We start from the raw sequence: 19,594 nt of genomic DNA, 5'->3' as shown, positions 1-19,594 counted from the left end.
TGCATATTAAGAGTCCACTCGAAAATCTGCATACGTTTTTTTCTGAAGTATTTTCTTCGTTTCACTACAGATGGCGCTGTAATCGGACGAACAGAAGTGGATACACAGAAGCAATTTTCCTATGGAGCACAGCTAACTGCAATACACTTAGTACTCTGCGTTTCAGTTGACCGTTCACAGGGCAGAAGCATGTCTGCGAGAATGTCAGCACAGGCGTTTCTGATACGGTCGACCATGTCTTCGCGGCCTTTTGGCACTTGGTGGTACACCTTATCCTTTAAAAATCCCCACAGAAAGAAACCCGCGACGTCGAAACTGGCAGCGTAGCGGGACAATTAATACAGCCACCTATGACGATCCGGATACCAGTGTAAGTACCTCCTGTGCTTCAGTTGCGTAGTGCACTGGACAACCGTCATGCCAAACCACATACGTCGAGGTCAACATCCTGCAGTAGTACCGTTCGTTCCTGCTCCAAAAACGTTCGGGTGATTGCCTACACTCCAGTAATGCATGTAAACCGGTTTCTGACTGTAGACTCATCGGAACATAGTACCTCGGCAAAGAATGTAAGGGTCGTTTGAGCTTTGTTGACGTGTCCATTCACAAAACACTACCCCGTTATGGAAATGGGCGCCATGAAGTTCTTGTTTGAGTGACACGTGGTATGGATAACACTTATGACGATGCAGTATTGTGACAAAACTACCTACGGACATAGCGAAACCATCGTGTAATACCCGTGAGTTGTTGTGCAGTGCCGCTGGTACAGCTATTTCATTAGCTTCTCCTGTTACACATTTGCTTTGTTTCCTTTTGCTGATCTGTACACTACCATCAGACATAAAGGCTTTCACAACCTTCTAAGAGAACGACAGAGAGCGAGATTTCTCTGGAAAACGCTCGGCATACAAGGCAACAGCAGCCTCAACACTTCTCCTACATTCTCCGTAAATCAGGATCATTTCAATTTTTCTCGTGTGGTTGCAATATTCATCGCCCACTTGCACGTCTGTTCCAAATGATAGGCAGGTGTGGAGGCAATAAACACTGTGCACGTACTATAATGTTCAGAGCTGCTATCTGTTCTACATCTGCACCATCGGTGAGCTCCGGTGGCAGTGTACTGCCTGTTATGATACGTCGTAGTTCGCTCCACGGACACGGTGACACGAGAGTAGTCCCTTGTTCGATAAAAATTAAATGATTGTGTGGCGTTGATGGCCGGGAGGCCCCGTCCGGGTAAGTTCGGCCGCAGAGTTGCAAGTGTTATTTCAGATGACGTCAAACTGGACGACTTGCGTGTTGGTGATGATGAAATGATGATGAGGACAACACAATGCGCAGTTCACAAGGAGAGCAAATCTTCAAGACGGCCGGGAATCGAACGCAGTCCGGCTGCATGGTAGGCAAACACGCTACCACTGAGCTAATCAGGTGGACACCTGTTCGATATGTCGGTGGAATACAATTTTGTGAACGGGGTTTCCAATTAGAAGTTATGAAATACTGGCCTGTCCTACCCTCGCAACATGGAGATTGGGTCCACATGCCTTTGGATATTCAAGGACCACTGAGTGGCATGGCGTAATTTACGATCGTGTAACTATCTGTATTCCTCCAATTACAACGCCATCTGTGACGAAATGACGAAAATGCTTCAGACAAAACGTTTGTAGATTTTGACATAGAATCTTAATCTGCAGTAAAAAAGGGGTTCCCATAAAAAATACCAAAGTTGCCTCCACCATCCACGCACGGGATGGGGCGGGAGTCTAGTGTGGCATCGTTGGATGTCCCCCTCAGAGACAAAAAAAATTCAAATTATAACGTTTTTGATAAGATATGTAGATTTCGAGACATTTCAATGTCTGCAGTTATAACGAACACGCTGTTTATACGAGCTTCTCAATTCCATTAGCAGTAAGCGTTTCTACTAGTATTTTTCCTCAGACTGGAATAATAAAAGAGCTGTGCTTTATTCGTCAACAAAAACAATGAGCGACATAGCTTACATTCATATAACTGAAGCTGTTGAGTATGTTGTGTTATCCCCTGAATGTTTCGGCCGCCACATTTACGTGTATGTTTCGCAGGTTAGGTAAGGCTACTGTCTCACCTGGCAGGTCATTTGTAAACAGAAGAGGCGAGGTACTGTGCACAGTCAAGCCAGCACCTGTCACCACAGCGTCCGGAGACGCCAGTCTCGCCTCTACGTGGCGTGCGAGTCGCAGCACACAGCGTTGCAGTCGCGGGCACTAATTTACGTCTGCACTGTCATATGCTCACGTGATACCTCACAAGTATCCCTTCACAGACGTGCAGCTAAGTCGGCGGTCCTCTCACGGAGAACCAGTTACGTCCAGAGTTCCGAGCAACCGGCAGCCGCCAAAGTCTCTGCTACGGACACCACCACCTGCTGCTGCCACTTCGCTGCCCGCCAAGTTGCCGCGCCGCACTCGTCCGGAGCCGCGTCCGACGCTGCGCTTCCAACAGCCGCCACGAGGGCACGTCTTCGCAGTATTTGTTGTGATTGCCCACGTGCTCGACGCCTTGTGGGACCATGCTGTTATCAGCAGATTGCCTACGAGTTCTTATCTTCATAGGACCGTGTCGTGGAAGCACCTGCTGCTCATCAGGAGACTACCAGCCACGTGAGACTGCGTCGTTGTTAATCTCCCTTGCTTGTCAACACAGTCCTCTTTTCAAGTTCCGTAGACATTATTATCAGAGGTTGTATTTAACTCAGTTGTTGTAATAAAAGATTGTTATTGCGAAGTGTGTGTCTCACTACAGCGACTCTCATCCTTCTAGAAGAGGACAGAACAAAGGGAGTAGTTAAGACTGATGATAATGTTCCCTAGGTAAGGATCGTCTGGAAGGCGTACTTGCCGGCCGTGCGGTTCTAAGCGCTTCAGTTTGGAACCGCGTGACCGCTACGGTCGCAGGTTCGAATCCTGCCTCGGGCATGGATGTGTGTGATGTCCTTAGGTTACTTAGGTTTAAGTAGTTCGAAGTTCTAGGGGACTGATGACCTCAGTAGTTAAGTCCCATAGTGCTCAGAGCCATTTGAACCATTTTTTGAAGGCGTACTTCTATATGAGCCAAATTACGTGTGGTGTTATTACAGCAGAACGACAGTAGTGCTACATATTGAGATGACAAAAGTCACGGGATACCTCCTAAAATCGTGTCGGACCTTCTTTTTCCCGGCGCAGTGCAGCAACTTGATGTGGCATGGACTAAGCATTTCGTTGGAAGTCCCCTACAGAAATACTGAGCCATGCTCCCCCTATAGCCGTCCATAATTCCGGAAGTATTGCCAGTGCAGTATGTTGTGCACGAGCTGACCTGTTGCTATACCCAAGGGATGTTCGATGGGAATCACGTCGGATGTGGCCAAGTCATTTGCTCTACTTGTCCAGAATGCTCTTCAAACCAGTCGCGATCAGTTGTGGCCCGATGACGTGGTGCATTGTCACCCATAAAAATCATATCGTTGTTTGGAAACACGAAGTCCATAAATGGGTGAAAGTGATCTTCAAGTGCCGAACATAAACAGAGGACACAATCCATTCCATATAAACACAGCCTACACCATTATGGAGCCACCGCCAACTTGCACTGGGGTCCATGGCTACGGGGACTCTGCGCAAAACTCGAACCCCAACATCAGCTAAAACCATCTGAAATCGGGAGTCATCTGACCAGGCCACAGTTTTCCAGTCATCTGTGGTCCAACCGATATGGTCATGAGCCCAGGAAAGGCGCAGCAGGCTATGTCGTGCTGTTAGCAAAGGTACTCGGGTCTGTCGTCTGTTGCCATACCCCACTATCGCCAAATTGGCCGCACTGTGCTAACGGATACATTCGTCGTACGTCTCATATTGATTTCTGCTGTTATTTCACGCAGTGATGCTTGTCTGTTAGCACTGACAACTTATGCAAACGCCGCTGCTCTCGGTCGTTAAGTGAAGACCGTCGGCCACTGCACTTTCCGTGATTAGAGTTAAAGCCTGAAATTTGGTATTCTCGGCACACTTCTGACACTGTGGCTCTCTGAATATTGAACTGCCTAACGATTTCCGAAATGTAATGTCCGAAGCGTCTAGCTCCAACTATCATTCCGCATTCATAGTCTGTTAACTTCCTTCGTACAGCCATAATGACAAAGGAAACCTTATCGCATGAATCACCTGAGTACAAATGATAACTCCGCCAACGCACTGCCCTTTTATATGTTGTATACGCGCCACTACCGCCATCTGTATATGTGCATATCGCCATCCCACAACTTTGTCACCACAGTGAATGTGTTTATGCTTTATGCTCAAAAGGAGCTAATCCTATGTCAGTTGCACTTTACAGCAATAGCGCTCATCGTACACCAAGAAATGATGACTGGGTGTTGTGTGATGTCTTTAGGTTAGTTAGGTTTAAGTAGTTCTAAGTTCTAGGGGACTGATGACCATAGATGTTAAGTCCCATAGTGCTCAGAGCCATTTTTCGTACACCAAGAAAATTGTTAAACCATAATAAGAGAAATTGGAGCTAGTATGGAAATATACCTGCAGTCATTTTTCTTTCACTCTATTTGAGCGTGTAACAGGAGAGGGAAGGATGATTAGTGGTGCAAGGTACCCTCCTTCATGCATCACAGGAAAACTTGCGTGTAGACGTAGAAGTAATTTTGCTTTAAAGCTTAGAAGTCATAACCCGAATTGAAGTCATAATTACGTGACCAGTTTGTAAGCATAAAGGTACCTAGCTTGCAGACTTGCATAACATACTTAAACAGTTCGTGATGTTAATTCTTTAGGTGAGTGTGTGTGTGATAAAGGGTATTACTTACTTAGGGCTTTCTCGAAATCAATGTTCATCAGCCCTAATGATTGTGGCTGATACTTCCATGGAAAGTGAGTTGTGAATAAAATACGTCTACAATGATTCTGATGGGGACGCTCCGGCCCCGGATGTCTGGATGGGTTTGTTTTTTAATCTTACGACTACTATTGTGGGGTGTGCACAAAACATATAATAGGCACCCGTCTGCCCAGCCTTACAGCCTAACACTCCACTTGCCGCGAGCTATGGTAAATACGTAAAATTATGGAAAATGTGGTCGATAAAGAAACTTGATGCTGATAACCGAACTGTAGTCGCTTTCCTCTTAGATCACTACCGACCTGCGGAGCAGCCACTTACAGTGCGAGGGGTGGGGGTGGGGGGCTATAGCTTTATGTGGACTCCGGAAAATGGTGCAACTTGTCACTTGTCACATTACAAAATCATGGAGAGGGGAGAAAGAATCAATAAACAACAAGAAATCGTAGGCCCCCCTCCCCCTTTCGAGGATTGAACTTCAGTTGGATTTAGCGAGAGTTTCATGTGTTAAAACTTGGCCTTAAGCTAATGTGATAGGAAATTCTAAATTCTTTTGCAATTCTTGTATCCTCTTCTTTATTATTGACACAACCACCGATTGATGACTCAATCGCCAATTTATGATACAATAATAACCGGTTTCTGCATACAATAGGCAACGGCCTTGCCGCAGTGGATACACCGGTTCCCGTGAGATCACCGAAGTTAAGCACTGTCGGGCGTGGCAGGCACTTGGATGGATGACCATCCATGCGTTGTTGCCATTTTTCGGGGTGCACTCAGCCTCGTGATGCCAATTGAGGAGCTATTCGACCGAATAGTAGCGACTTCGGTTAAGAATACCATCATAACGACCGCGAGAGCGGTGTGCTGACCCCACGCCCCTCCTATCCGCATCCTCCTCTGAGGATGACACGGCGGTCGGATGGTCCCGGTAGGCCACTCGTGGCCTGACGACGGAGTGAGTGCTGCATACAATGGACATCTTCAAATGCTACAACAGAGAAGAGAAAATCTGAAATGGACACCTGAAAGAAGTGCAATTTTTTGCTTAGGTCTACTTGTGAGCTAAGCGAATTACTATTAACATACCGGGTTCTTATAATTAAAGTGCACCTCCTTACAGAGGTCCACTGGATAATGTAATTATTTTACTGCAGCGAAACTTCGTAGATATTCTCATGTGTTAATGCGGAATGGGATTCGTTATGAATAGGAAGGTAGGCAGAGAGTGATATGATTGTTCTTATCAGAATCGACAGCAAGCCAGTAGCGACAACAATGGTTCAGATATACATGCCGAAGTCGCAAGCTGAAGATGAAGAGATAGAGAAAGTATACGAAGATATTGGAAGGATAATACAGCACGTAAAGGAAGATGAAAATCTAATGCTCATGGCAGAGTGGAATGTCGTTGTAGGGGAAGGAGTGAAAGAAAAGGTTACAGAAGCATTTGGGCTTAGGGCAAGGAAAGAGAGGAGAAAGACTAAGTACCGCAATAAATTTCAGCTTGTAACATCGAATACACGGTTCATGAATCACAAGAGAGGGAGGTACACTTGGAAAAGGCCAGATGATACGGGAAGATTTCTTTTAGATTACATTATGGTTAGTGAGAGATTCCGAAATCAGATTGGTGGTTGGGGTTGATTTGGGGGGAAGAGGCCAAACAGCGAGGTCATCGGTCTCATCGGATTAGGCAAGGATGGGGAAGGAACTGGACGAAGCCCTGTCAAAGGAACCATCCCGGTATTTGCCTGAAGCTATTTAGGGAAATCACGAAAAACCTAAATCAGGGTGGCCGGACACGGGATTGAACCGTCGTCCTCCCGAATGCGAGTCCTGCGTGCTAACGACTGCGCCACCTCGCTCGGTCAGATTGGTGGATTGTAAGGTGCACGAAGTAGCAGATATCGGCTCAGATCACGATATAGTAGTGATGAAGAACAGGTTGAAGTTTCGGATATTAGTCGGGAAGAATCAATACACAAAAAATTGGGATACGGAAGTACTAAGGAATAACGAGATAAGCTTGAAGCTCTCTGAAGCTATAGATACAGCAATAATGAATAGTCCAGTAGGCAGTACAGTTGAAGAGGAGTGGACATCACTACTAAATAGGGCAACACTCTGTCTAAAGCACTGGGATATAACTGTGGTGGGTTTCAGAGTCAAGGTAAATTAATAAACATATTTGTGGAAAAAAAAATTGTGCCTTATTTAGAGTTATTCTAGTGCACTGGTTCCCGGTCCTTCTGAAACCTTTGCCCCTGAAAGCACGTAGACGGTAACAAGTACGTCGAGCCGCCCCCCCCCCCCTCCTCCATCACTAGCGCCTGACTACAATTTAGAAAGAAAAAGCTTATTTCAACACTTTTATTTTTTTGAAGTTGAAAAATAAACGATAATTAGTTTTCGTGGTTGTTTTACTAAACCACGATCTAATACGTTAGTGAGACAACTTGTTCATCTTATTTCTAACAACCTTTTTTACAGATTGACGAAGCAAATCTCAGTGCTCCGTAAGTGCTACCTACAAGTCCTCAGAAAAGAGAGCACACTATCCGCATTGAAACTAGACTAGGATGTCTATTCGTCCTGTTTTCCCCGGAACAATCCCGTTTATTTCAAAATGTCCCGCTATCGAGAAAGTTTATCTGGGGACGTTCAAATGGCCCTTCTTTTTGTGATTCTGTTTGGCTCAAGTGTTTGACGCTATTGGAGGTTTGATTTGCAATGCACTGCGCATTGCTCAAGTGTATACGGAAGGAAGTGCCACTTCTACAGCTTGATCCGCAATAGTTGTTTATTTAGTACTAATATTTTCCACTGTTGGTGGTAGGCATTCATGTTCACTGTTCCACGATGCCGAAACGAAAGTATAATTTTAACAACACTATAAAAAGTTTACTTTTATCACTGGCAGTACAGAAATTGTAAAGCGCACGCTGTGCATATCAAACTTTGCAGCTGGACATGGTAGAAGCTATGGCGCTGTGAATTATGTTAAGATGAAGAAACATCACTTCCTCGTAAAATACATAAAAGTTAAATGTATGATGACAATGCAGCAAAATAATTGTAAAAAGGCATTTGGGTTCGTCTGAGTGCGTGATGCAAAGCTAAACTTCCATGTTCGCTGAGTTGGAAGTACAATTTGTATCCCTCTCTTTCTTAATTGTGCCAGGTTATTTCGTAAACTTTTTAAAATGTTCCATTTTTAATAAAAATGAAATCGACACACTAGGTAGACATTTGTTACAACATATGCTTTCTCTGCACCACTCCTCTCCGTTGCGACACTTCCTTCACCCACACCCTGCACTCCCATTTAAAATCAACCAAGATGAAATGTACGTACTATACCTTATAAATCACTTGATCGCTCGACTATTTACTTTTGAAATGGCAGAAATTGAAAGAATTTGCGCTGCTGACGCTTTCTGTGTGACCACTACCACTAATAATAATATTATTATTAATAATAATAATGCAAGAAATAATAATGATAATAACAATAAATGAAATAATAATAATAATAATATTTGTAGGTCCTAGACCATTACATAGCCAATGTTTTGTTGTGCTGTTATTAATTCGTTTGTCTATTGAGAATTGAATAATGAAGGAGTTACTAGTCTATTGCGAGAGAAGGCATTTTCGTGATATTTTTAAGAATATATTAGGTATAGGTCTCAATTTTGCTGTTATACATGCATGGCACAAACTACAAAATATGTATGCAGTGGGTGTCTGTATCAGGTAAAAGGTGTTCAAATATGACATATTGCTATGCGGTAATGTGGCATTTAAGAAAAAGTTACAGGTTTTTATAACTTATATAATTAGTATTACAGTGTTACAAAATAGTGATAAAGGTGATGGTCTGTTAAAAATAATTTAGTTCCGTGACCGAAATAGAATCAAACCATTTTCTTTTTACAACTCAGAAAATTTCATTTTATCCCTGGGGGTGGGAGGGAGTGGGGAGAGAGGGCTGTAAATAGCCTCCGGTTGGGGCTAGTGACATCTGTCGAAATTAAAGATATGAAGTTCTCGAATATTCAACTTCTTGGCAGATGAAAACTGTGTGCCGGACAGAGACACGAACTTGGGACCTTTGCCTTTTGCGGGCAAGTGCTCTACCAACTGAGCTATCCAAGCACGACTCACGTCTCGCCCTCACAGCCTCAGTTCTGCCAGTTCCTCGTCTCCTACCTTCCAAACCTCACGGAAGCTCTTCTGCGAAACTTACAGAACTAGCACTTCTGCAAGAAAGGAGGCAAAGGTCCCGAGTTCGAATCTCGGTCCGGCACGCAATTTTAATCTGCCAGGAAGTTTCGCATCAGCACAAATTCCACTGCAGAGTGAAACTCTCATTCTCAAATATTAACTACTAACTAATTAATTTTCCACTCAAATTATTTCAGAAATTTTCCAGCAGTTATTCTTACACCGTACTGAAAGAACCTAGACTCAGCACCCAATTTGCCTTCAGCAAACGTAACAAAGACACTTTTTGCTTGAACAGCAAAATGTTTGATAAATGCAAACTGTTACGTCGTTGTTCATTATGTAGGTCTCCATCGCAGTGCAGACAGAAATATAGTCCTTCAAGCTATCCCGTCGAAGGGTTGTCGTCTTCGAAAATCGGGTTTCCTGCCTATAATCCACGTCGTACTTGTAAGATATTTTAATCGAAGAGCCCGTGACCTTATCATGGGCTCCCTGTGGCTGAATCCAGTGTGGAACGGATCCAGTCAGTAGACTGAACGCTCAGTATCACTTCGAAGTGGAAAAGAACCTCAGATGATATAAGTACTAACTGACAACAGCCAAAAAGTACGCGTACACCAATCGGAACAGCTACGTCTAGAATATAGTACGGCTGCTGCTACTTACCGGCGCGTACCTCAGATTGAGCACCTGCCGTCCGTGGACCCATGACGGAGCTCCTAGCCCCACATACACATAAATACTGGACCCGTTACACACGGATTCGGCCTCAGGGAGCACCTGATAAAGACTGAGGGTTACGAGATCGAAATCTTGTCAAGTACGACGCTGATTACCGGCAGGAACCCCGATTTTTCAAGGTCACAGACAGAAATACACTGATAAGCCAAAACACTACTATCATTGTCCTCCGCGACGTTAGATGGTGCCTGGTCGATTTGTAGCACATGATGCGGTAACAAAAGTTAAATGGAGTAGACACCGGCAGAGGATCACTCTAGCGAAGATATGGGTTGCAAATCCATTGAGATAACCGACTTCGAGAAAGGGCGGATTATTATAACGCTAAGCCTGTGAACGAGTATCTCGAAAACGCTGAAGCTGGTCGCATGCTCACGTGCTACTGTCGTGAGCATCCACGGAAAGATGTAGGACAGTGAAACTACCATTAGGCAGTAAATGACTGGAGTTTCACGACTCTTCACAAAACATGGGGTTCAGAGGCTTTTCTGCTGTGTAAAGTAGTGCAGATGACATCTGTGGCATCTCTGCCGGAAGAGCACAATCCTGGTGCACACACACGTGTTACGTAGCACACCGTTCACTGCAAATTGTTGAACATGGAGCTCCGATGGAGACCACCCCTACATGTTCACATATTGATGTTCTTGTGTTGACCCAACGACATCGTCAATTGCCATTGTAGAGGGCACGAGACCATCTGGAATCGACCGTCGATCAATGGAACTTGCCTACTCTTCCAGTTAATCACATTTTTGCTTCGTTAGGTCGATGGTTGTCTCCACACATGCCGTCATCCAGGTGAACGACTGCTCTGAAAATGCAGCGCGCCACGGACGCAGGCTGTTGGGATAGTATTATGCTGTGGGAGATTTTCTCCTGCGCTCGCATTTGACCTATGATTGTAATCGACGACATGCTGGCGGCTGCGAATCACCTGCATCTCTTCGTGTTGGATGTCTTCACCGACGGCGATGTCATCTTTCAGCAGCATAATTGTCCGTATCGCGGAGCCAGACCCATGTGGTGGTTTGAGGAGTAATATAGTGAACTCACGTTGCTGTTTCGGCTACCAAATTCTCCTGATGTAAATGCTATGGAACCCATCTGGGTGGCTATTGGGTGCCATGACCATGTTCGCGAATCAGCGGCCTGTTATTTAGGCGAATTACATGGCCTGGGGGTAGACATATAATGCCATATACCCCCACAAACCCACCAACAAACTCTCGGGTGCCTGCTAGGCAGAATCAGTAAAGTATTTTGTTCCAGAGACTACTGCTAAACAAGTTATTAGGCAGGTGGTCATAATGTTTTAGCTGATCAGTGTAGTTTTGGTATTGCTTAAGTGCAATCTCCAATTAGATCACATCAACCAGCTAAAGTGTCAGGTTCCGTTACTAATGGAAGGATAGGCTGTAGGTCATAATGAGCAATCGGGAATGGCAACGTCAGTTTCACGCACTAATACTCACTCCAAATACGAGTACAGAGATCTGGCTGCACAATCCACAAGGTAATGATGGACAAATGCTCAGAGTCTCAAAGAAGCAGAGAAGTCACCACTTATGTAATTTTCAGCGGCGGAAATTTACGTTCCATATTATAAGAACTTGATAATTAGTTACATTTTCCAGAGTTCATTTAAACGGCTTTTTTTTAAAAACACTATTTGCATTGTATAAATTACACTCCTGGAAATTGAAATAAGAACACCGTGAATTCATTGTCCCAGGAAGGGGAAACTTTATTGACACATTCCTGGGGTCAGATACATCACATGATCACACTGACAGAACCACAGGCACATAGACACAGGCACCTATGTGTCTTACACCTTCTAGAGCACGTTGGGTGGCACGGGATACATGCGGACGTGCATTGTCCTGTTGGAACAGCAAGTTCCCTTGCCGGTCTAGGAATGGTAGAACGATGGGTTCGATGACGGTTTGGATGTACCGTGCACTATTCAGTGTCCCCTCGACGATCACCAGTGGTGTACGGCCAGTGTAGGAGATCGCTCCCCACACCATGAAGCCGGGTGTTGGCCCTGTGTGCCTCGGTCGTATGCAGTCCTGATTGTGGCGCTCACCTGCACGGCGCCAGAAACGCATACGACCATCATTGGCACCAAGGCAGAAGCGACTCTCATCGCTGAAGACGACACGTCTCCATTCGTCCCTTCATTCACGCCTGTCGCGACACCACTGAAGGCGGGCTGCACGATGTTGGGGTGTGAGCGGAAGACGGCCTAACGGTGTGCGGGACCGTAGCCCAGCTTCATGGAGACGGTTGCGAATGGTCCTCGCCGATACCCCAGGAGCAACAGTGTCCCTAATTTGCTGGGAAGTGGCGGTGCGGTCCCCTACGGCACTGCGTAGGATCCTACGGTCTTGGCGTGCATCCGTGCGTCGCTGCGGTCCGGTCCCAGGTCGACGGGCACGTGCACCTTCCGCCGACCACTGGCGACAACATCGATGTACTGTGGAGACCTCACGCCCCACGTGTTGAGCTATTCGGCGGTACGTCCACCCGGCCACCCGCATGCCCACTATACGCCCTCGCTCAAAGTCCGTCAACTGCACATACGGTTCACGTCCACGCTGTCGCGGCATGCTACCAGTGTTAAAGACTGCGATGGAGCTCCGTATGCCACGGCAAACTGGCTGACACTGACGGCGGCGGTGCACAAATGCTGCGCAGCTAGCGCCATTCGACGGCCAACACCGCGGTTCCTGGTGCGTCCGCTGTGCCGTGCGTGTGATCATTGCTTGTACAGCCCTCTCGCAGTGTCCGGAGCAAGTATGGTGGGTCTGACACACCGGTGTCAATGTGTTCTTTTTTCCATTTCCAGGAGTGTATAATCTCATCAACTAGGTAGTAACAAATTATATGGAACCATTTTAACAATTGTTAACCATTCAATTCGCTGTAACCACAGATATATCTTTATATATTATGTTCTTATATTATTTAAAAAAAAGCATTAACAACTGTATACCAGTATGAGTGTAACAATGAGAAGTTTTTGCTATTAGATTGAGAAGCATCCGACCGGTCTCATGTTTCAAGGTGGTGGGCTGCTCTGTACTGTTAATGAAATAAATAAATAAATAAGTGGAAGAATCTTTGTTCAGGATATGTATCAAGCAATGGCCAATAATTTCTAACGGAAGATTTGAGTAGCACCAGACAGGCACTTTCGTTCATGACTGAGGAGTCCAGGGAGCCTACAGGTATGGCAGGTGTATATCACCCCGAAAGAAGTGTTCATCGTAGTTGCTTGTCTATATTCTCGTTTCACAGCTAAGTTGTTGAGCCAGACGCCGTCGTAGAACTTGCTGCGGATTTACTCTATATGCCGCGGTCTTTGGTGAGTTCCTCCCATTTGTCGTAGTCCATACAAAAGCATTCCTATCGTGTTTGGCGTAATTTTTTTGGAAAGCAGAGCCTCTCTTGTCACGAGCTATCTATGTAGTGGCGTTGTGAAGACGAGTGCCGTCGATGTACCTGTCCTGGACACAGCAGTCGACGTTCCTTGAGAGAGGCGGTGGTGGCAGCTCCACAATATTCAGCAGGGCCGTCTCATTTGTCACATGGTCCCCCCCACCCCCCCCCCCACCCCAAATATCATGAGTAGAACATTTCGTAAGCACCGCAGAGCTGACAACTTATGTAGTATACGGCCTACAGGTCTCGGCAGCACAGAAGGTGCTCAGCACACATTCTTGACAGACGAGTATTCAATGGTCACACTAAGCTGTTAGTCGTTCCATATTATTGTGGGGATCTGCTCGAAAGTATTCGCCATTTTGCCAAATCTCGCTTTTATTTCGTCGTCCACAAAGAGATCTACTGACACTAGCGAGCCGAGGTAGCAGAATGTATCGACTACATTCAAGAAAGAGTCATCCAATCTTATCCTAGGTGTATCCATGTATCCTTGATTACTTTCAGTGGATGGTTATATGCCGGCAGACTAGCTTGACCTTAACATTAACGAACACATTATCCTTCAATACTATTCCTGCAACTGCACTTAACAGGTTGTTTTACAGTATATCAATTTTAAATAAAAATTCGTCTGTGGAATATAAGGAGTTGTTCAGAAGAAACGACTTTACGTTAGATTTAAAACGTGATTTACGACCTGCTAGACATTTTATGTTACTGGGTAAATGATCAAAAACTGAACCTTTGACAGCTTTAATAACGACTAATATACGTCATTTTTTTCTTCTAATGTTGTAGAAATGGACATTTCTTCCCAAATTATGATGGATTATTTATGACTAATTTCATTAGCAAGTATGTATGTTGAAAAAGGTTAAAATGTCGAACTCCTTGATGAGGTACCTACAAGTTGACTGCAGATGAATGTCCTTCTTGAACCTTACTACTCACTTTTGTGCAATCAATATTTTTCCAAAGTGATGAGTTACCTTGAAATTTGTTCCATGAAACATTATTGACTGGGAATTTGCAAAAAATGTTAGTTTGTTTCCATGGCTAGCAGTTACATGAAGAGCGGATGTAGATTAACTTACTTTTTTGAGCGTTTCAATAATATGTTTCCCCAGTTTTCATCAATGTGTACACCCAAAAATTCATATGGTACTTCACTTGATGGTATGACCGTTTGTTCTACAGAACAGAGTACAGGGTGGTTTCTCAGAGTTAAGGGAGAACCGTTTTCAGAAACCCACTTAATAATTCAGTGAAGAACATGATTAACGTCTGTAGTCTGCTTTCTAATGGGATCTATTATCGCAGTAAAATAGTTCGCAAGAAGTATCAGTTCTGCTTTATGAACGTTAAACGGAATGTCATGCATGTATATAAGGAGAACAAGTGGACTCAAAATTGAACACTGTGGGACTCCCTCCATGATTTCTTTTCAGTTACTAAAATGTCATATCTGATGAACCGACAATGGCTGTGTATACAGTCCCGAGCCGCATAAAGATTGAACTGAATGCACAGGCTGTTCACTCCTGCCTATCTTTCCTCAAGTCTTACACACGATCACAGAAGACTCAAAAGCTTCCTTCACATTCCACGATCTAATGAAAGTCAGTTGCACTGTTATCTATCGACCTTGGAACATGGAAAACATAGTTTGCGTTTTTGGCTCAATAAGTCTTTCTTAATTTTTGACTTATCCTCTGTCTCTACAAAGTTGCGGTTAGTTGTTCTCATTGATTTTGATGTTAGCGTATGTGCGTACCCTTCTGAAGAGCACGAAATTTCCTGCCCCTTTCATGAGAGTAGGTGAAGCGCTAGTGATGAGAAGCTTCAGTGATATTGTAAGGTTACAACTTCACCATGTTTAGTAAGGCACAATCGTGCTTTCACAAGCCAGTACTCAAGTGGAACAGCGACTCATTTCTGATGTTAACACTTTTCTTCGCAGGAAATACGTCTCATGACAAAGCTTTTGTTGGCATATTGGCCGTGGTTGTCTAGTCTAGCCGGTAGAGCACTAGACTCTGATCCTGGAGGTCCCGGGTTCGATCCCAGATAGGGGCAAGGAACATTCCTTGTCCTAGTTCTTCCATGACGGCGCCAGGCCCACTCAGCCCAGTATCAAATGAGTACCGGGGATCTTTCCTGATGGTAAAAGGCGCCCAGTGCCATGGGTTCGCCATGCTTCCCATCTTAGCGCCGGGCAAAGAAATGCTGCCTTCTACCCGCAGTCAGACCAATAGCCCATGGCAGACTTTGCCAGATTTGCAGGAAACCTTAAAGATAATAATGACGCAAGCTACGAGTCTACTTCTAAGGCATCCTACCCCTGCTGACAGTAAGTGTTACTCTCGCTGTGTGTATTCGCGGAATGTAGCCCGGCCAGAGACGATTTGATACAGAACTACAGGGTATTCGAGAGAAATGTCTCGCTGCTCATCCTGTCATTGCCCAAAACTCTTGGGATAGAGAACAAGCATCGCACTTTCTAAGCGTCCACTTGTGTTTTTTGAGTCATCAGTCTTCTGACTGGTCTGATGGAGTCCACCACGAATCCCTCTTCTGCACCATCTTCATGCCAGAGTAGCACTTGCAACTTGCGTCCTCAGTTATTTTCTGGATGTATGCCAATTCATGTCTACTACTGTAATTGTTAAAATTTCTACCCTCTACAGTTACCTTTTGTACCATGGAAGGACTTACCCCAGCCACTGGAGATTTGATGCTAAACTACAGGGTATTCGAGAGAACTGTTTCGTTACCCATCCTGTCCCTTCTTCTCGTCATTGTTGTCCGTGTATTCCCTTCTTCGCCGATTTTGCTTAGAGCCTCCTCAGTCCTTATCAGTTCACCTGATTATCAACATACGTCTGTTTCACCACATCTCAAACGCTTCGATTTTTCACTATCGACGTTTACTCACTGTCCATCATTCAAACATACATTCACAGCAATTTCTTCCCCAAATTACAGCCTACGTTTGAAACCAGTAAACTTCTCTTGTCCTTTGCTATGCTAATCTGCTTTTCATTTATTCCTAGCTTCGACCGTAATGGGTTATTTTGCTTCCGAAGTTGAACAATTCCGTCGTCTACTTCGTGATCACCAACTTTGATGCTATGCTTCTCGCTATTCTCATTTCTGATAATCCTCATTACATTCGTCTTTCTATGATTTATTCTCAGTCCCTATTCTGCATTCATTGGAGTGTTCATTTTATCCAATAGACGATGTAATTCTTCCTCCACTCACTGAGCACAAAAATGTCATCAGCTAGTATTATCATTGATATACTGTCACCCTTAGAACCCCCCCCCCCTCTTGAATCTTTCCTTTACTTCCATCATTGCTACTTCTATGTGCTGACTGAACAATATAGGCGAAAGGCGACATCCCTGTCTTACAACCTTCTTAATACAAGCAGTTCGTTCTTGGTCTTGAACTCTTATTGTTCGCTCTTGGCTCTTGTGCCAGTTCTATATTATACATCTTTCCCTGTAGCTTACCCATAATTTCCTCAGGATTTTAAACATCGTACATCATTTTACACAGTCGATCGCTTTCTCCAGGTCGACAAATCCTATGCACATGTCCTGGTTTTTCTTCAATATTGCTTCCGGTATCAAGCTCAACGCCAGAATGGCTACTCTGGTGCCTTTACCTATATTAAATCCAAACAGATTATCTATCAGATCCTCACTTTTCTTTTCAATTCTACTGTATTTTACCGTGTCAGTAGCTTGGGTGTATTAGCTGTTAAGCTGACTGTGCGATTGTTCTCGCTGTTAGCTGTCCTCTCTCCGCAACTGTGAGGATGATATTTTCCGAAAGTCCGTTTGTATGCCCCCGGTCTCATAGATCCTTGATATTGATTTCGATGAAATGTGTCCATCCCTTCTTCCTTATTTGATCTCAAGCCTTCCAGGGTAATTTTAAATTCTGACTCTAATGCTGGGTCCCATATGTCTTCCATATTGACTCTACTTTCTTCTTCTTTCACGTCGCCATGCAAGTTGGTTGGTTGGTTGGTTGGTTTTGGGGAAGGAGACCAAACAGCGAGGTTATCGGTCTCATCGGAGTAGGGAAGGACGGGGAAGGAAGTCGGCCGTGCCCTTTGAAAGGAACCATCCCGGCATTTGCCTGGAGCGATTTAGGGAAATCACGGAAAACCTAAATCAGGATGGCCGGACGCGGGATTGAACCGTCGTCCTCCCGAATGCGAGTCCAGTGTCTAACCACTGCGCCACCTCGCTCGGTGCCATGTAAGTCCTCCATCTCATACGGACGTTCAGTGTACTCATTCCATCCATCCGCTCTCTCCACTGTGCAGCTTTTTATGCCTAGAATAGTTATCGGGAAATTACATCGGTACTGTTATTTCGTTGATGTTAAACGACTGCCGGGGCGCTAGTTGTGTAGGTTACTATTTTTCCAGCGTTTCAAGAAAACGCAGCGCGCTGCTTGAAGCAGCACTGATTCGGCTGTACCTGAGCCCGACGGAACACGCCGGATTACACGCGACTGCCAGGCCACTGATGAATCTGAACTCTGCCCGCGCCGGTATCTCACACGCCGGATAACGCCCTAAAAACCATACTGCGCGCCGCCACCGGCTCAGTTGTTCGACGAAACGTTAAAATGCTTCCATAGCGTTCGAGTGTTACATGAAAGGCATTCCAAAATAACCGAACGCAAATGTCCACCGTTTCTGGCAGACCGGGGTAAAAAGCAGCGGCGAAATAAAAAAAAAAGGGAAGAGAAGGATACAGTAGAGGGATGGGGGCGAGCGGGCAGGGGAGGAAAGTCGGAAAAAACAAAGGTACGCGTGTATACGGAGCTGAGCGGAGCGGAGCGAGTGATCGGGATTGATCAGATGGGGGCGGATGGCGGATGCGCGTGTAGCACTTATTACCTGTAGCGGAGCGGCGCTGCGCGGGCAGCCGCCACCGCTGCAGATAGCGGCAACAAGCAGCCCGCGCCGCTACAATAACTGCGTATCTCACTCAGCGGCCGTGACGTCATTGGTCGGCGCGTAGTTTACGACTTGAGAACGGGTCGCGGCTTTTTTGTTGCTTCTCTGTTGGCATTTTTGTGTGTGTGTGTTTTGTTTTGGCAAGTGGAGAGTTGTGTGTGCCCGTGCGGGGGTGGGTACTGGCGGGCGGGGAGGAGTCGGTGGTGGAAAAGCGATATCACCCCGGTATCGAACATTCGAGCAGTGGCAGTTTTTTTTTTCGGGCGCGCCTCTCTCTTCTCTCTCTCGCTCTTTTTTTTTTTTTGTTTAGCAAACCAGCCATCGTAAGCGGGCGACTGTCGATATATATACACCGATGTCATTGCACAATGGCCACATAAATGTATCTATGTACGCGCGAGCTTGTGTGTGCGCTCGCGGGCGGCGGCGTGTGTTATTTTTTTTCGTGGGGGGATGGGGTGGAGGAGGGGAGTAGGGGGACTGGGCGAGGGGCGAGGGGGGGAGGAGGAGGAGGAGGAGGAGGAGGGAGACGACTGAGAGGGGACGGCTGTGGGGAGCTGTGGGTGGCGTGAGGTGCGTGCGGGAAAGGGGGAGAGGTATGCGTGTTCGGTCTGAATCCTCTTCTGTTTTCCATATCTCATCCTAGCCTGTCTTTTTTAATAGCAGTAACTCATCATTCAATATCGGAGCTCGCTCTCTAAGCCCTGTTAGAGCTAAAATGCCAAAAATATAGATAAAACACATACACACACAGTCGGAATTTTTCTTTTTTTGTTTGTTTTTTTTTTCCCTCGGAGAGGAGGCCCCTGTTTGGGGACGTCGGGGACGAGAGGGGCTCCGCGCTGGTTGAAGAGAGCACGCAAGAGAGGGCTGAAGAGTGGGAGCGAAAGGAGAAGAGGAGAACGACGGCCGGTGATGCGGGGAGAGCGCGGCGCGAGAGCATAGCAAATGAGTGAGAGCGGCGGAGAGGCGGGGAAGAAGTGTGTGCACGCGGGCAGGCGCGGGAGAGAGGGCCCCGCGGTCGGCCCGGGCTGTTTGAAACATTATCTGGGCGCGCGTGATGTACTGTAGCGCCAGCCTCGCCCGCCAGTCGATACAAATTAGACAGTCGCGGACCGGGCTGGCCGCCGCGTCTTCTTCACCGCTTTGCTGCTGCTGCTGCTGCTGCCGCGCCACCCCTCTCCCCATAATGGACACCATTAAAAATATTCATTCTCCCCTCACCCCAGCGCGTCTCCTGCCGACCGCCGCGTGCGCAGAGGCATTTTTATCGCGGCAAGCCATTCGCGTGCGTGA

The sequence above is a fragment of the Schistocerca cancellata genome, chromosome 3 (genome assembly GCF_023864275.1).
Source record: "Schistocerca cancellata isolate TAMUIC-IGC-003103 chromosome 3, iqSchCanc2.1, whole genome shotgun sequence".
NCBI lineage: Eukaryota > Metazoa > Arthropoda > Insecta > Orthoptera > Acrididae > Schistocerca > Schistocerca cancellata.
This window is presented reverse-complemented; position numbering follows the sequence as displayed.